We start from the raw sequence: 17,048 nt of genomic DNA, 5'->3' as shown, positions 1-17,048 counted from the left end.
AGCCCAAGTTATGCTTTTATATTTGTTTACTCTGTTGCTTATGATATCATCGCATATTGTGTCTGTTTTATTTTTTTTATTTTTTTTTCTTCCATTTGTATATGCTATGATTGCTTGCTCATTTCTGGTGCTTTGGTGTATTGGCTATATGTATTTTTGAATCGGATTAATGTATATACTTTTCGTATTTGTTTTGATATTGCTATGAACTGCATAATAATTTTATTTTTAAAAACAGAAAGAACACTAATTCTAAAGCAGTGCTTTCCAAACTTTTTTGATCCACAACCCAATATTTAAAGCGACAAACCTTTGCGACTCACCTAGCTTTAATGGATATGAGGTGGGCAATTTTTTCATTGTAACTGAAGCATTGTGTGGTAGCAACCCGTCATTTACAAACAGCACATTTTCCATTGGAATGGCCACTAAATTTGCACATACATACAGTTTTACTGAGAAAACTATATTGCACACAAATTATATTTTGTGGAAATCGGATTTCCGTGAATATTTATCATTTGTGCATCACCAAGTAAAGTCTCTTGATTTGCTTTGATCCTAGTAAAATCTTTGCTTGCATCACATTTCAGAAGTACCAAAAATGTGCTTAATTTTTGCTTTCCTGACTTCTGAATGTGTATAATTTCTTTGTCACAAGAAATTATATCCTACAGCCTTTCCTGTCACATTCTCTATTTCCCAGCCAGATTGTCACATAATTCACTTTACTTTTCTTCCTCTGACAGCAAAGTGAGAGGAGTTTATAAACAACAATACCCTATTTAAAAAAACAGAAACCCTTTGTCAGACAACAGAGACTGACATTTGACCTCTGGCTTTGAAGCATAGAAATTGTGAGGAGACAAATGCAGAATTTAAAGACATCTTTATTTAATGCTTGCATTTTTGGGACCACCAAAAATTGGCGGGATTTGCAGTTTGGGAAACACTGTCCTAGAGTAATCTCAACTCGTAGGGCATGTTACATTGCTCAGAAATGGCTAAGCAAGTGGTAAGTGCCCTGCAGCAGACCCCTCAGGCACATGTATACTGCATACATGCTTACATATCACATAATATTCTGAACAAGCTAAACTATGCGCCCAATTGCTAGGTACGAATATGCCAATAGATCAGAGACTCAATGATCACAATGCCTACCCTTCCTGTCCCTTCCGAAATGACCCTCTCAAATAACCCCTTACTCTTATTCTGTCTATGGTGACCCAAGCTCTCTTTTCTTGCCGTGATCTCCATATCCTAGACAGAGTAAGGAAAGCCTGAAAGACCAAAAAAATCTTGCAGATTCTAGAGGTACACAGATGTGAAGAACAGGTCAGCATGGTCAACCTCATCAATAGTTAAATGGCATGCGCACGGATGCGAATAGAAAACATCTCACTTGATGCTAGAGTGTAACCTGCCCCCTCTTTACTGAAGTATATGTTAAGACACACCCATTTCCTGAATGATGTTGATGATAACCTTCTCACTTCTGATTGAGATTTGGTGATCGTTAAGAGTGTCTTTCACTTATTTGTCACTATTAATAAACTATGTTATTAAATAGTCAAATTATTGGAATGAAAATATCATTATTTTCCATTTAATATTGTTGAAAAGATGCAAGGGAGCAGGTGTGGGTAAAGGAATGCGTGCATTACAAAAGTGTTTGGCAAAGGAGAAAAAGTCCACGAACATAAGTAAAAAACAAGGAATGTGCACTTTACAAACGTTTGTTGTGCTGTGTTAAGAATGAAATCACGAGTGTTCATCATGAAATATTTAACAAAATGCAGAATTAAAAAAAATATATCTAAACACTGATCTATAATTGAAAAGTACCGAGATGTAATTGATTTAATTGATAACAGTCCAAAGGACGCATATGCATGCTCCAACAATCTCATTTTCTGAAACGCTCCAAACTAAAATACAGCAACATCAAACTCTAATGAACAAACCAACAAGAACCTTTTCTTTTTTATAGTGTCTACATTGCAATAAACTGATATACAGTGATATGTTCATTCATCTTCAAACATGTATTAAACTCCAATATAGAATGATGCCACACATTTCTGTATCTAGTTAAATTTGCTCTTTTTTGTTATTATATACAGATCCTGTAATAGGTAAGGATGTCCCATAACGTCCATTGATTACATTCCGCAAACTAAAATCCATTGAGGATAAAATAGTACAAAGCCATCTCATGCCACTAAAACCCAAAAGTAGCGGTACCCTGAAGGAAATGAGGGGTGTTTTCCCCTGCGGGAAATGTAAAGCGTGTGAAAACAGTAGGAGAGTACTCACCTATATGGTGCCGGGCCTACCAAGAGGTAGAGAAATCAACAAGTTTATCACATGCTCGACCCCTTTTGTTGTATATTGCCTGTCATGCCCATGCGGCCTGAATATATAGGCAGCACAATTAACAGCGTAAAACTGCGTATTTTGGAGCATCAACGCGCAATTACAAATAAAGATGCGACATACCCTGTGGCCCGCCATTTTGCTAAAGCACACCAAAGTAATAGGGATCTATTACAATATTGGGGGCTAGATCACGTTCCAGCACAACTTAGAGGTGGGGATAGACGCATGAAGTTGCGAAGACTAGAGTCACGTTACATCATTGATCTAGAAACTAAGACACCACAGGGTATGAATAGTGGGGAGGAATTAACAGCACACTTGGGAAAATAATGGATAGATGAGTTAAAATGAATTGAGGATGTCGATTTGTACACTGTATCCACTGCTTTCTTTGTTTTCTTTTTCTTTTGCTTACTCTACAATGATTACCTCTAATTCAAATGTCTGTCGTTAAAACGAATGAGACCAATTATGTTTTAGAATCCTGCTATGAATTTAAATGATATTTGCTTTTGCCCTGATTAATTATATAAAAGGTCTTAGAGTGTTTATAACATGCAAATTGACAGCTGGTGTTATGCCGATACACGGCTTTATTGTTGAAATGAGAACCGGCTTAGGGTGGCCAATATGCCGATACACGGCTGTATTGTTGTTATTGGAGGCCCTTGCGCTGTATTCAAAGCGCGTCCCAATATTGTGATGTCTATATGTTATAGTATCATTATGGCCGCCCGATTTGCATGGAAAAACAGGGTGTATGAGCCGTCATCGCTTTCAATGTGTAAGTCGCGATGACGTACTCAAATACAGCCGCCTCGCTACAAGCGATGTTGAAACACTGACGAAGGACTAGGCGTCTGAAACGCGTCTGTGCACACTTTGCTGCTGGAATAAATAACTTTGACCGCTTACCACGGAGTGCTTCTACTTTGTTCATAGAAAGAAAACGAAGTTTTGAGCTTGAATATATTGGAAATACTAAATGTAAAATAAAGGCAAAATTGAGCAAACACATATGCAACTCTGCACAAAATATGAAAGATCGCAAGTTGCTATCCATTTCATGGAAATGAGCCATAATGTAAGCCAACTAAGATTCTAAGTAATTAATGCAAAAGTTGTGAGTAAAAACGGAAATGCTGAAAGCATATACTATTGTTATTTCTAGATTATCGTTGGATAGATTGTCTTAACACAACAGCTGTCAGGCCTCAATGAAAAGACGGATTTGGATAAATAGTTTCTGGTAAGTAAATAAGATCTTTAGACATTAAAACAGTGCAAGAATAGCAAAAATAGAGTAGAAACATTGTCCGTCATGGAAATACGATCATGCACCCAGTTGAAATAGTCACCCAGAGACGGATAGGATGAAGGAGGACTAGCAATTGTGGAGAAACTGGATGCAAATTTTTGGCATATGAGTTACTTTCTCTTAGCTGAGCTTGCTAATATACCTTATCAGGCATAAATCTTCACCCCAGCTGGGTAATGGGTATATGGGTATATGGGTATATGGTATAGGGAGAATGTTTAAAATATATTTATCTCAAAAATAAATATTGACAATATTATATGTTAAATATTAATATGAATTAGTTGTATATATTTACTCTAAATGTAAAACAAAGTGAAATTTTAATGGAACTATATTTAACTTGTTTTTCTGAAGTTTAAATCCAAAAATAAATTTGCACCTAAAGATATTTTATTTGTTTGCATTAGTAACCAATAAAAGTGATATATTGAATTATTAAAATGGTTTTAATTATTTGTCAATAAAATGTATTGTTACATTATTGTTTTTTTAATTCAACAAAGGTTATTTAATATTTTATAATTAAATAATATATGATATGTACTCTTGTAATTTTGGAACTGCATGCGGAGGAGGAGTTTGCCATTGGACTCTTACTGTGATTATCTTCCCTGACTTTGTTCACTGCTCGCCGGACCCGCTTCGCGGGTCCTGCTTCGGCAGTTTGAGGAGGGTGTTTGTTCGTGTTTGGAGCTGAGCATCAAGGGCAAGGAAAGAACAGCAACAGGGCTGCGAGCTGAGTAGCAGGGACTCCGTATCCCAGGAGTCCCTGCACTGACCATTAACACACCTGGTCTGCTCTCCCTGCTGCCACGCCCCCCGCCCTCGAACATTGAAGAGCAGCGGCGTTTCCAGCCTCTGTGGGACACTTCGTGTAATTTTGGAACTGCGTGCGGAAGAGGAGTTTGCCATTGGACTCTTACCGTGATTATCTTCCCTGACTTTGTTCACTGCTCGCCGGACCCGCTTTGCGGGTCCCGCTTCGGCAGTTTGAGGAGGGTGTTTGTTCGTGTTTGGAGCTGAGCATCAAGGGCAAGGAAAGAACAGCAGCAGGGCTGCGAGCTGAGTAGCAGGGACTCCGTATCCCAGGAGTCCCTGCACTGACCATTAACACACCTGGTCTGCTCTCCCTGCTGCCACGCCCCCGCCCTCAAACATTGAAGAGCAGCGGCGTTTCCAGCCTCTGTGGGACACTTCGTGTAATTTTGGAACTGCGTGCGGAGGAGGAGTTTGCCATTGGACTCTTACCGCGATTATCTTCCCTGACTTTGTTCACTGCTTGCCGGACCCGCTTCGCGGGTCCCGCTTCGGCAGTTTGAAGAGGGTGTTTGTTCGTGTTTGGAGCTGAGCATCAAGGGCAAGGAAAGAACAGCAGCAGGGCTGCGAGCTGAGTAGCAGGGACTCCGTATCCCAGGAGTCTCTGCACTGACCATTAACACACCTGGTCTGCTCTCCCTGCTGCCACGCCCCCGCCCTCCCTCCACCCTTCATAACAGGATCAGTACACCTCTGCGCGGGAGTGCGCGGGAGCGCAGGGGAGCGTCCCGGGAGAAGCCCGGGACAAGGGCGGGCCGTCTGTGGCCGTCAGGGGCCGAAGGAGGCTGGGCTGGGCCCTTTCTCTGTCATCCAGTATCGTTAAACGGACAATACAGCATAAAGCTAAGCAAAGTGTTATTCAGTTTAGCTTAGTATATGGTTCATAGTTTAAGTTTACCCTTGTGCCTGGAGAGGACCGGTTGCGGTCTACACTGTTGTTTTCCGCCCTTTGTGTGGTATCAAGTATGTCTTCACCCCCAACCACCCCCATACTGAGTCCCCTCCCGCCTATGGTAGGAGTAACAATTTTGGGTCCTCTAGGCAAGTACTTTAGTAGGGCAACTCGCGATATTGATAAAGAGATTGCCCTAGCTGAGAGGCGCGCTGAGCGTAGGAAATCTATTGAACTCCCTAAACTTCCTTTGGAGAAGCGGGTACCCTTGGGTCCCCTGGCATCGGTTCCTTCTTCACCACCCTTAACCGTGCCAGCCTTAGCAGGAATGTCCCATGTCTCATCACAGTCGCCTAGTTTGGTCAGGATGGAAGGCATACTAGGTTCTGACTCCCAGACCGGAAATGCCCCTTCGGTTGCTGTTTCTACCATCTTGCCTCCCCCTATGTCTATTATTTTAAATGTTTCTTCCACCGACGAGGAAAACCCAGCCCCATTAGGTGTGTCACCCTATGCAGCCCCTAAAAACCCCCACATTAAAAGAAAAAGACATAATACTCCTCGGAAGGGTTGTCATCCTAAACATCCTAAGAAAATTAGGAAACTTGGTATAGGACAGGGAGCGTCTTGCAAGCGCAAAGTGATCGGTTTAGATGGGGCTCAAGTTGTTAAGGATGGGGTGATCCCGGGTAATTCAATACCTAGCCCGAGTGATTCTTCGGCGATAGCTCCTGCTGAGATTTTATCCCTAGATTCACCTTTACTCATGCAGCTAGAGAAATTGATGAAGTCCCTACTGACCCCTATTGTAGAACGAGTTAAAAGGTTAGCAGATCGATTAGATTGTTTTGAACAGGCTACCGTAGACATTTTTTTTTCAACTAAATCTTAATTAAAACACACCTTAGGACGGGGGACAGTAATAAAGGGGGGGCTAAAATGGATGCGTGTACCTCCATTATCCTAAATAATTCTTCTAACACAAGTGGGTTGACAAGTGGGCCACCTGTTTTAGAGCCCCTTCTGCCTGTTGTTATTACCACTAAAGCGGGGCCTCGTCTTCCAGGTCAAATCCACAAAATCACTCCCCACCCTTCAGACCACTCACGGGCCAACACATCTCATCCCAAGAAGTGTTTAGCTACTGAGGTCACGGGTATTTTTGATGGATCCAAAACTGGGAATTTGGGACCTAAAAATCCCAATACTTCCGTTCAAATCCAATCAACTTGCCCCGGTCTTCTACCTTCTAGTCTACCCAACACAATCCCTCCTAAAGTGCCCCGCAGAATACCCCCAATGAACCTGCCCCCAGACTGCTATCCCTTTGTTGCCATTCTTACCAACGTACCACCATTGTTGGTTGGGCAGAAAGAATCCTTCCAGATGCTGAAAAATAAAACAATGCACTGGTTAAGGATTAATAGACCACTGCCCAGGGAAGTGGATGGGTTGATTCTTGGTGTCAGAAGGATAGGTTGGGTAGGCAGCACCCTTAAGCGCTTTGAGGGGGATTGTGTAGTAGTTAATTTTAAAGACCCTAGGGTAGCTCAGTTAATTTCTAGGCAGAACGCGGGCACTAGCAGTGCCGGCATTGGCGTAGTCGACCTGACCTTCTTTTACCCAAGACCACCTGGCATTCACTTTGGTATCATCCCAGAAGTAGGTTGTTATCACAGTCTTCCCATTCCCGGACTTGACCCTTACACTGTGCCTTACCAGCAGGGAAACCTTTATAATGTTCCAACTTTCAATCGTTTTAAAGTGATGTCAGATCCGGGGAGGGTTGACTGACAAAATGGTAATAATCTATCGGGATTGGGCCGTGAAAATTGTAATTTAGATTATACCTTGATTAACCAGGAATGCATGAAATTAGAGGCAAGGTCTGGGGAGTCTGCATTGATTTCCGGGGTTTCAGGGAATGAGGATTTAGATGAAATTAGTATTAATAATCAGATAAATAAACAAGATATTCCACGTAGAAATTCAATCTTAAAATTCATGTCATGGAATATAGCGGGCCTAAGAAACAAAGTAGATGACCCAATTTGGAGAAAATTTCTAGCGACCTTTGATATCATTGGGTTACAAGAAACGTGGGATACTACGAATACCCTTACCCTAGATGGTTACTCCTCCCACTGCCTCCCAGCAATACCATCTGCAACGGGGAGAGCAAAGGGGGGTTTAGTCACCTTAATTTCGGCATCTATCCCGGGGATTCATACGCAGCTAGTGACGGGTTCACCTTATTGTCTAGCAGTCCAAATTGTTTGCAACGGGGATTGTAATGTTTTAATTGTCAATTTTTATAACTCCTATGACAGAGCAACTCCTATCGACCATTTGTCAACCTTGGAAGTGTTTTTGTCTAGGCAAATCGCGGTCTCAAATAATCATTGTATGGTAATTGTACTGGGAGACTTTAACATTGATGGGTGCCCAGACAAGTGTCTCTTGCTCAATATATTAGGCCCCAAAAATCAAGGTGATATACATTTTGAGCATACTGCCCAAGGAGCGATCCTTGAAAATATTTTGGCGAGTAATGGGTTGATGTTACCTCATAGGGAGGAAGGGGAGATCCCAACCTTTGAGAATACCATCAGTCGCTCAACCATTGATTATATCTTCATAAGTCTTACCTTGGAGAATTGTATCTGGGAATACTCAGTATCCAGGTCATATTTTAGTGACCATAACCCAGTGACCCTGATCATTACCAACCTGTTTGAAACATCTGCGAATCAACATAAAAAGGTGGACAAGTGCGACATTCGACCAACAGATCAGGGACGTAGGATTAGATGGGAAAGGGTGGTTCAGCAGGATTTTATAGATAATCTTTTACAAACCAGAGGGACGGATATGGAAATTTGTATGGACATTGAAACGGGGGATAAAGAGGTCCTTGATGCTTTTTTAAAAATTTGTACCCAAATAGCATCGGATCTCAAGTTACCCGGCAGGGTGAAGGAGCAAGGGGGTGTTGGTTGGTTTGACCGCAACTGCTCAGTTGCCAATCAAAAACTTAGGACTGCCCTGAAAAGTAAACCTATCGATAGATCACTTGTGGCTTCCCTAAGGCAATCATACAAAAGAGCAGTGGAAGTCAGGAAATGTGAAATTAGAGAGGCTGCTTGGGAGGAGTTAACCTCAATTAATGTCCTAAAAAACAGTGCCAAATTTTGGAAAGTTGTGAATAAGCCATATTTTAATGATCCCTGTAACAATCAGCTTGACTGCGGTATTCAAGAAAATCAATGGCTTACTCATTTTAAAACAGTTTATGAAGGGGGGGTTGTAGGTTGCGAGGTTGTGTGCACCTCTGCTCTACACACTTATATTTTGTCAGTCACAGAAACAGAGGTAGCTGAAGCCATTCGGAAAATGACCAGCAACAAGGCGCCTGGCCCCGATGGTGTTCTGGCCGACCTCTTTAAGTCGGATATCAAGACATGGTCTAAAATCTTAGCTAACGTTTTTAACCGCATTAGTAAATCTGGTATCCTTCCCACATGGTCGGAATCAGTCATTGTTCCTATCTTTAAAAAAGGTAATAGGTGAGATCCTGTAAATTATCGACCTATCTCTCTTATTGATTCCACGGTAAAAGTCCTTGGCCGAGTTATACGGAGTAGAATAACAGAGAAATTGGAAGACACAAATACCCTCTCACCTTTGCAGTATGGATTTAGAAAAGGGAGGGGTACAATAGACCAAAGCATTAATCTCCAACTAATAATTGGGAAATATACTATTGCAAAAAGTGGTACTCTGTACCTAGCTTTTATGGACCTGTCCTCGGCCTTTGACCGAGTGAACAGGTCCAAATTGTAGGATTTGTTATTAAAGCTTGGTATAGATGAAAATGTTGTGTACTTCCTAGCTGACCTACACAGGGATCTCACGGCTATAGTTAGATATGATTATAAAGGGAACTGTACCGGAAAGATAAGGATCGTGAATGGGGTTAGGCAGGGCTGTATTTTAGCTCCCTTGCTTTTTACTCTTTATATTAATGACCTGGGGACAGTTTTGGGGGCGGTAAGTAAGGACATACCAAGGGCAGGCAAATTTATGATACCTGCTCTGCTTTATGCAGATGACGCCGCTCTTTTAGCACGTACACCAGTTGGCCTTCAATGTCTTTTAAACTCATTTTATAATTTTATGAATGCACTGGACCTTAGTGTCAATTATTCAAAATCACATGTAATGGCGGTGGGTAGTAAAAGTAAAAAATTGAAAACCCTGTTCTGTGACGGCAATAGGCTATCCAGAGTGTCGAGCTTCCCATATTTGGGGGTCATTTTTGATGACAGCTCTAGTTGGCTTCCCCAAATGGCCGCTAAACGGAATGTTTTTGTAAGATCTATTTCAGCTGTTTTAGATTTCTCCCGTAAACTAGGGGTGAAACCACTGGAAGCCATTTTGAAAGTTTATGATGCAAAATGCGTATCCATAGCCATGTACGGAGCAGACCTATGGGGTTTTAAAAGCGTAAAACACCTACAGATTGCTGAAGATAAGTTTTTGAAAAATATCTTATCAGTGCCCCAATCAACCCCAGGTTATATTGTACATCAGTAACTTGGGGTTGGTTATCTGGAAGACCGTATATCTGTGGCACCGCTATTAAAGTGGATAACATAATGGTTAAACCCGGAATTGGTTTTAAATCATGAGATTTTGAGTGACTTTTTGACCTTGGATCACAGTTTATCCATCCCTTGGTTGAAATATGTTAAAACACTAGCTGATTTATTAGGTCGCCCGGAATTGTTTACTCAGCCTCAAAAACTAGTTAAGGGTGATTTGAAATGGATCAAAGATACTTTTATGTTGAATAAAAGTTTTGTATGGGAGGAAATGGAACTGAGTAAGGTGACCGTGAGGGCTCACCAACTTTTAATCAGTTCCATTGATATTGAACCCTACCTGAAATTGGTCAACAACAATAACCACCGTTTTCTCTTGACAAATTTCATCTGCTACTTACTACACGACCAACTTGGACTAAAATGAAAGATCTAGACATTTGTCCCTGTGATGGGTTTTCTATAATGGACACTGCACATTTTATGTTCTTCTGTAAATATTTTGTGGAAATTCGGAAGAAGTTCATTATACCATTGATCAAACATAAAGGGTTGAGACAAGTTAAACCGGCCCTTATGTGTCTCCAGTTGATGTCGAATACTTGGGAAATTTTTAATGTGGCATGTTTTTTAACAATAGCTATGAGACTAGGGAAAAAAATTAATTGGCCTAGTTGTAAATAGTAGTTGCTTTTTTAGGGTCTTTTATATATATATCTATCATGTCTTGTTTGTTTTTAATAATGTTCTATGATCTTGATTTTTGATGTGTGTATACTTTTATGGTTTTTGATATGTACCAATATGTACTCTGTTTTTATATATATTTTTACCATTAATGTTATTTATTTATAACTGTAGCTATTCTAAATATTGTAGTTTCTTTTAACATTATTTCCTGTGGGGTTTGATTTTAAGCTCCTACCTCCTTTATTTTCAATATTCCAATAGTTGGTCATGTGTAGTGCTGGGCTTACTGCTGTTTTTTAGTAATAATGTACACTTGGAGTTTCTGAATACCGAAAAGTAGTAACCTTACTTAAAAGTATAGATTTACTCAAAAATGTACGTTATCTTTTTGAATAAGGCTCAAAGACATCTGCAAGACTAAGCTAACATGATGTAAAATGCTTCAGCTCTATCCACATGTTGAAATTAGGCATCCATCTTTGTAAACAATAAGCTTAGAGTGCATCCATTAACAAAACCTAAATAAAAAGAGTTTACAAACAAAAAACATAAACAAAAAATATGCCAGCAGGGGCATAGCTTATTCAGTGAGATTCGGGGGGTGTGAATCACAAATTTCCTAACTAAAAAGGCAGTGCGCTGAATGTTGGAAGAGTGAGGGGTGAGATGACAAAGGAGCAGGGATACTACTGATTTTCATTAGGTGGGCCTCTGTCTAAACTAGGACAGTGGGTGAAAAGAGATGGGTTGGAGTGCTACAGCCAGCGTTTGCCACTGGTTCAACTATTTACAGGCCTTCATCCCATCACTTTTTGGGTGTTTGATTGGCAGTAGTATGCTTGGAAATCAAGACTGACACAGTATCAAACCTACTACTGCCAATGTTTATGAAATTAAAATAGTAGTACATTTGCCCCATTCAAGGAGTACTTCTGTGGGTGCAGATTTACAATTTTCTGGCAAACCAGTCACTATATGAACATGATTCACAAAGGTAACTTACACTTTTGAGTAATTTACACTTTTGATTAAGTTTACTACTTTTTGGCTGCTCATAAAATCAGAGCATAAATGTATTCCAAAAGTGTAACTTACACATCTCAACCAAATTAAAAGGCCTGGGGTCTATTCACTATCTGCATTTTGTAGTATGTTTGTACTACTCCAATAGTACTACTAACATACTTCAAAATGCTATTCTCAAACTTTACTTCTAAAGTACTACTGCAAAATAAAACAATGACACTTTTAGAGTACATTACTCTTAAAGTCTGTGCACTAGCCAAGCCATGAAAAGGTTTGGCATGTATATCGTGCAACATTGTAAAAATAAGATATAGTCTCATCAACATTTAAAAAAAAAAGATTTCTTTAAGATGTGAAAGTGTTTCACCGTAGAACATCAGATTACATCACTGCATAGACAGATAATTTATTAAAAGTTTTTAAACATGAACTTAAACACATTAATGGCTTGCCGTCCAATGACAGTGCTATTGGCAAACTAAGAGGGAAATCAATAATTAGAGATGCTTGTACAGTGCACATCATAAACTCAAGTATTTAAAAGTGCTCTCATATGGAATAATAACGTAAAAGGATGCTCTGTGAAATGAAAGGTTTGCCTGGGATCACAGCATTTGAACAAGCAGGGAAGCCAGTATTGATTCCGGGTTAGGTGATTTCACATTTTAAATTTCAGCAACCAGATGTATATTTCTGTGTGTCTCTCTTTAATGTTTTACATCAAAGTTCACAATTTTGTGTTTATTTCTTGGCACATGATGAGAAAAACCGACCCAGCCTTAACAAACTGAGCTCAGGGCTCCCTGACCCAACTACAAGGACAAAAATGCATTTATTTGGGGCGTTTCACACCCCTCCTGAAGCTACACCTCTCTATGTCAGCCTACAGAATGTGTAACCATGATGATATCACCATTTTTGCTTCTGTTCGAGGAATTTCACACTTTCTATTAGAGATTTATTTATTTATTTATTTATTTTAAAGGTTTTATATAGTGCTGGCTAGACCTGGAGGTATCAGAGTGCTTTACATGAGCATCAGATCATAGTTACAGGTTACATTGTTACAAAGGTTACACAGTTATTAGAGCATGGCAGCATAGTTACTTGTAAGGTCAAGATAAACAATAAGCACAAGTAAGAAAGGGGAAAAGCAGGCAAGGGGAAAGATTCAAGGGAGGGGGGCAGGAGCTAGGGAAGTAGACAGGTAATGAAGGCGGGAAAGAGGAGGGGAGGGTGAAAGACATCGCATGGAAAGAGGAGGGGACACAAACTGGTAGACGAGTCAAAGCAACGTCCATATTCCAGTAAGCTCTGATCCCAGGGCAAGTGGTATCACTTCTCTATCTCTGTTGCGGGAGGCTCCCTTTACGCAGTGGACTCTCTCAGGGGTGTCTCTGAGACTCCAAGGGCTACATACTCGATCCTTTCCCAAAAAGGGGAGAGGGAGTGCTTTGGCAAGGGGTGCCATACCATACCTCAGCTGTGAGTGGCTCCCTTGGCGCAGTGGACTCTCTCAGCGGCTACGCTGAGACTCCAGAGTATAAATATTGGATCTTTCCCCAACAAGGGAAGAAGGAGTGCTTAGTCAAAGGGCACAAAGGACAGGGGGCTAGGCAGACTAGCAGGTAAGGTGAGAGATTCAGGGGAGAGGGGATAGGAGCTAAGAGCTAGGGAGTTAGACAAAGGGAGAAAGAGTACTAAATGGGAACAAATTTAATTAATGAGTTATTATATAGCGCTGGCTAGACCCGATGGAATCAGAGCGCTTTATATGAGGGACAATAATGTTGCAAATTACATTAGTTAAAAGTTACATAAGTATCAAGAAAAGCATTTAAAGAACATAGGGGACAAGGTGAATGGAGCAGAAAGGGTAAGGGGATAGGGTAAAGGGGTAGGAGGAAGATAGGACGTAGAGATGAGGGGAAAATAGTTACAAAAGATACCAGAAAAAAACTTTTTGGGGAGCATAGAAGAAAGGGAAAATGGGGTGAGGAAAGGAAAGGGGGTGAGGGCAAAAGGGGTAGTGTATAGATACAGCAAGAGACGAAGGGAAAGTGTGTCCAAGATCCGGGGGGTATGTGACGGCCGAGGGGGAATTTGCGGCTCATCTCCTCTCCAACTATCAGGTAGCTCCACCGGGCATCAGTCAAATGGCTAGACCTCAACAGAAAAACATTAAAGGGGAAGAGGGCGAGAAGAAGGGAGCGTATAGGGGGAAGGGGTGGGGTGAAAGGGTAGGAGAGGGAAACGACAGAGAGACAAAGGAAAGTCTGCCCAAAATCCGGCAGGGTAGGTGACGGCCGAGAGGGAATCCACAACCCATCTCCTCTTCAGCTAACAAGTAGCTCCACCGGACGTCGGTCAAATAGCAGGGTCTCTACGATCGAGGGAAGGTTCAGTGTACATGTCCAGGAGGGAGAGCAGGATCAAGGTCAGGTGAGGGATGTGGTTAAGCTCAGGACGCTGAGCAGTTCTTTGTTGGTTTTCAAAGATACATCCTCCACGTCACTGAGTCTCTGCTCCACTGTTGCGACTTTAATGTTCAATGCACACATATTGGCTCTAATTGCTGTGAGCTCTAACTGTATAGCATCCGTAGTCTGTTTAGTAGATTTTGCAATGTCATGTACCTCAGCAAGTGTCTTAAGAATCATCACCATCGTGTTATTTATGCCCGCTTTCATTTTGATAGGAGAATCAGATGGTGAGGGATCTCATTTGTTTTTTTTTAACTGTAGCTTGAACTCCGCCATTATGCCAAAGGGTAAACGGAAGGAGATTTCCTCCCCTGATAGGGTATATTCCCAAGCAAAACTCTATATAGTCGGCGGGTGATTATAAGGCACTGCGCAAAGAGACAATATCTCCTTTATTAGACTGTCCCTATAATGAGGTGAAGACACTATTCAGGGCCAATATCCCCCTGTATATGACTGTCAACAAGAATGACTTGAACTGCCTCCGTCGGTCCCCTTTATATGGCGGGAAGCATCAATGATTATTTGATGAATACACCCACTAGCAGTCCGATTATACTTGAAAGCAACATCCCTTTTCAGTCTAAAAGCATGGACTCATTGTAACATTGGACTCGCTGGCCAAAGAAGAGGGCAAGCATACTGGAGCTTAGCATGGTAGCAAAGGGTAGCACATAATTGACCTCTCATAAATAAAGCAAAGCAATATAACTAATTGGACCCCATGACAGTGGTAAATGTACTGGTCTGCACCGCACTCCCAACCTATACCTCTAAATGTAAGCATCTATTCTTAGTCCTCTGCACTTTTCCTTATTTTCCACCCCATGACATCTTCCACAGCTTTTCATACCACCTATAAGCCGATGACACATATATCTTCTTTTATTTCCATCTATCATCTCGCCCACCACCACAGACTTGAACCTTGGACTGCAACAACCATTCAACAGTGGATGGCTCATGTTTTACTTCTCAAAAAACTGAAAAAATCTAATTTGCTGCATCCTCAGACCCATTCATTCCTCTGTAGCCTAATCATGATTTCTTCTGATGATCTGACTGCTTCTTCAACTGCTTGGAAACTTGGTCAGCTTTCCATCCCCTTCATGCGGCTGAAGCTAGATTTCAATCCTACTCTCGCAGCAAGGGTTTAATTAGTCAGGATTAGAAAGATCAAACTTACTTACCTTTCTAGGAGGTTAACTACTTAATCAACAACATGTTAATCAGAAATCCACACTATTATACTCACTTTGCTACATATTCTCTTAAGACTCCCTAGGCATCCACTATCATCTCACTAATGAACACAAGTCTACTGTCTGTTAGCCATACAAGGAGCACTATACAACTCCTCATCTTTCATGCAGGATTGGACATTTATTCCATCCCAATTTTATGCCATCAGGTGCAACAGGCAATGAGAGACACAGAGAGTGTGTGAGAAAGTGATAAGTAGAAAGAGAAAGATTTCAAAGAAAGATACAGGAAGGGAGCATGGGCTGGTTTGAACATTTTAATCAGGGCTGCTTTTATTTTCCAGTCTGGTTCTGCTTATCTCGTTCTTCAGTCCACAGAACCTTCTCTCCATCCTTCATCCTGCCTCAGATTCAGCAGCAAAGGAACACATTCCTTTTCAAATAATAACCCTCCCTCCCAAAAATCAAGCAACCTCTCACGATCGCCAAATCAAGATACAGCAGCAAAGAGGGGACAACCCACTACTCCAAGTCTCTGCCAGTTGTCACAACCCCTGACATACTTACATGTGTAAATAGTGATATATTGGTATGCCATTGTTGCCTCATCATAGAGCACCCACCAAGGCCCAGCACCACATTTGTATGTATCTACCCCAATCGCTACATCTCATACGCCTTACTGGAAATGCCCCTGTGTGACAGGAAGCACAAACACTAGTGTGTATGCCCTAAGAAATTACTGGCAGTTCTGCTATGCTACTTATAGTTGTGTTACTTGTATGGTAATAGTGCCTTAATTTGAGAAAAATAAAAAAGTGATGAATGGAATTCTTGAATTAATCTTAGCACTGGTGATTACCCTGAGAACAAATTTTAGCTCACTGTTTGTTGCTCACTGTGCCACTACATATTGAACACTGTGTTACTTGCAATGTAAACACATTTAGGGTACACCTCAAGACACAGGGAATCACTACATCGCAGATAAAATTCAGGTATATGTTATTTTAAAACTAAGTTCGCCGGACCGGCAAGAATGAAGATAACTGATACACGAGGCACCCTAATTTTCGGTGAACCCAGTGAACTGAGGAGGTATCTGAGGGGACCAGTACCAGAGGCCATGGAAGCACAGAGTCCAGGAGCCCCCAAAAGAAGAGCCCCATCAGACGCAGCGGAAGGAGGAGAGGAGGAATGCTACCCTACAAAAGGAAGGCCCATGGGCCAAACAAATGACGGACGCTGCGTCCAAAGACAATAACCCGACCTACCTCAGGCCTGCAAACATAAGGCCATTTGCATATGTAAGAGACACTAAAATCGTACTCGTGAACAACAAACTACCTCATTGGACCGACGACACTTAAGAAGATGCAAGACGATGAACCCATATCCTTTTCCCTTGAACTTTTTGTATACTATGACCGCTGCAGTCAATAATAATAAGTACATCAAAGCAACATGCAGCGCAATCAAGACAATGGGCCAATAAGCATAGAACTCGGGGGTGGGGGGGGAGGGCCCTTGCTGTCGCACACCCATAGATCAAATACAGGGGGAGGGGGAATGAGGGGAGGGGGGAGGGAGGGGAGGGAGCGGTCACCAGTTCCAGTACAGAAGTATGCATTT

The sequence above is a fragment of the Lissotriton helveticus genome, chromosome 3_1 (genome assembly GCF_964261635.1).
Source record: "Lissotriton helveticus chromosome 3_1, aLisHel1.1, whole genome shotgun sequence".
NCBI lineage: Eukaryota > Metazoa > Chordata > Amphibia > Caudata > Salamandridae > Lissotriton > Lissotriton helveticus.
The sequence above is the reverse complement of the archived record's forward strand: the minus strand, read 5'-3'. Positions refer to the sequence as shown.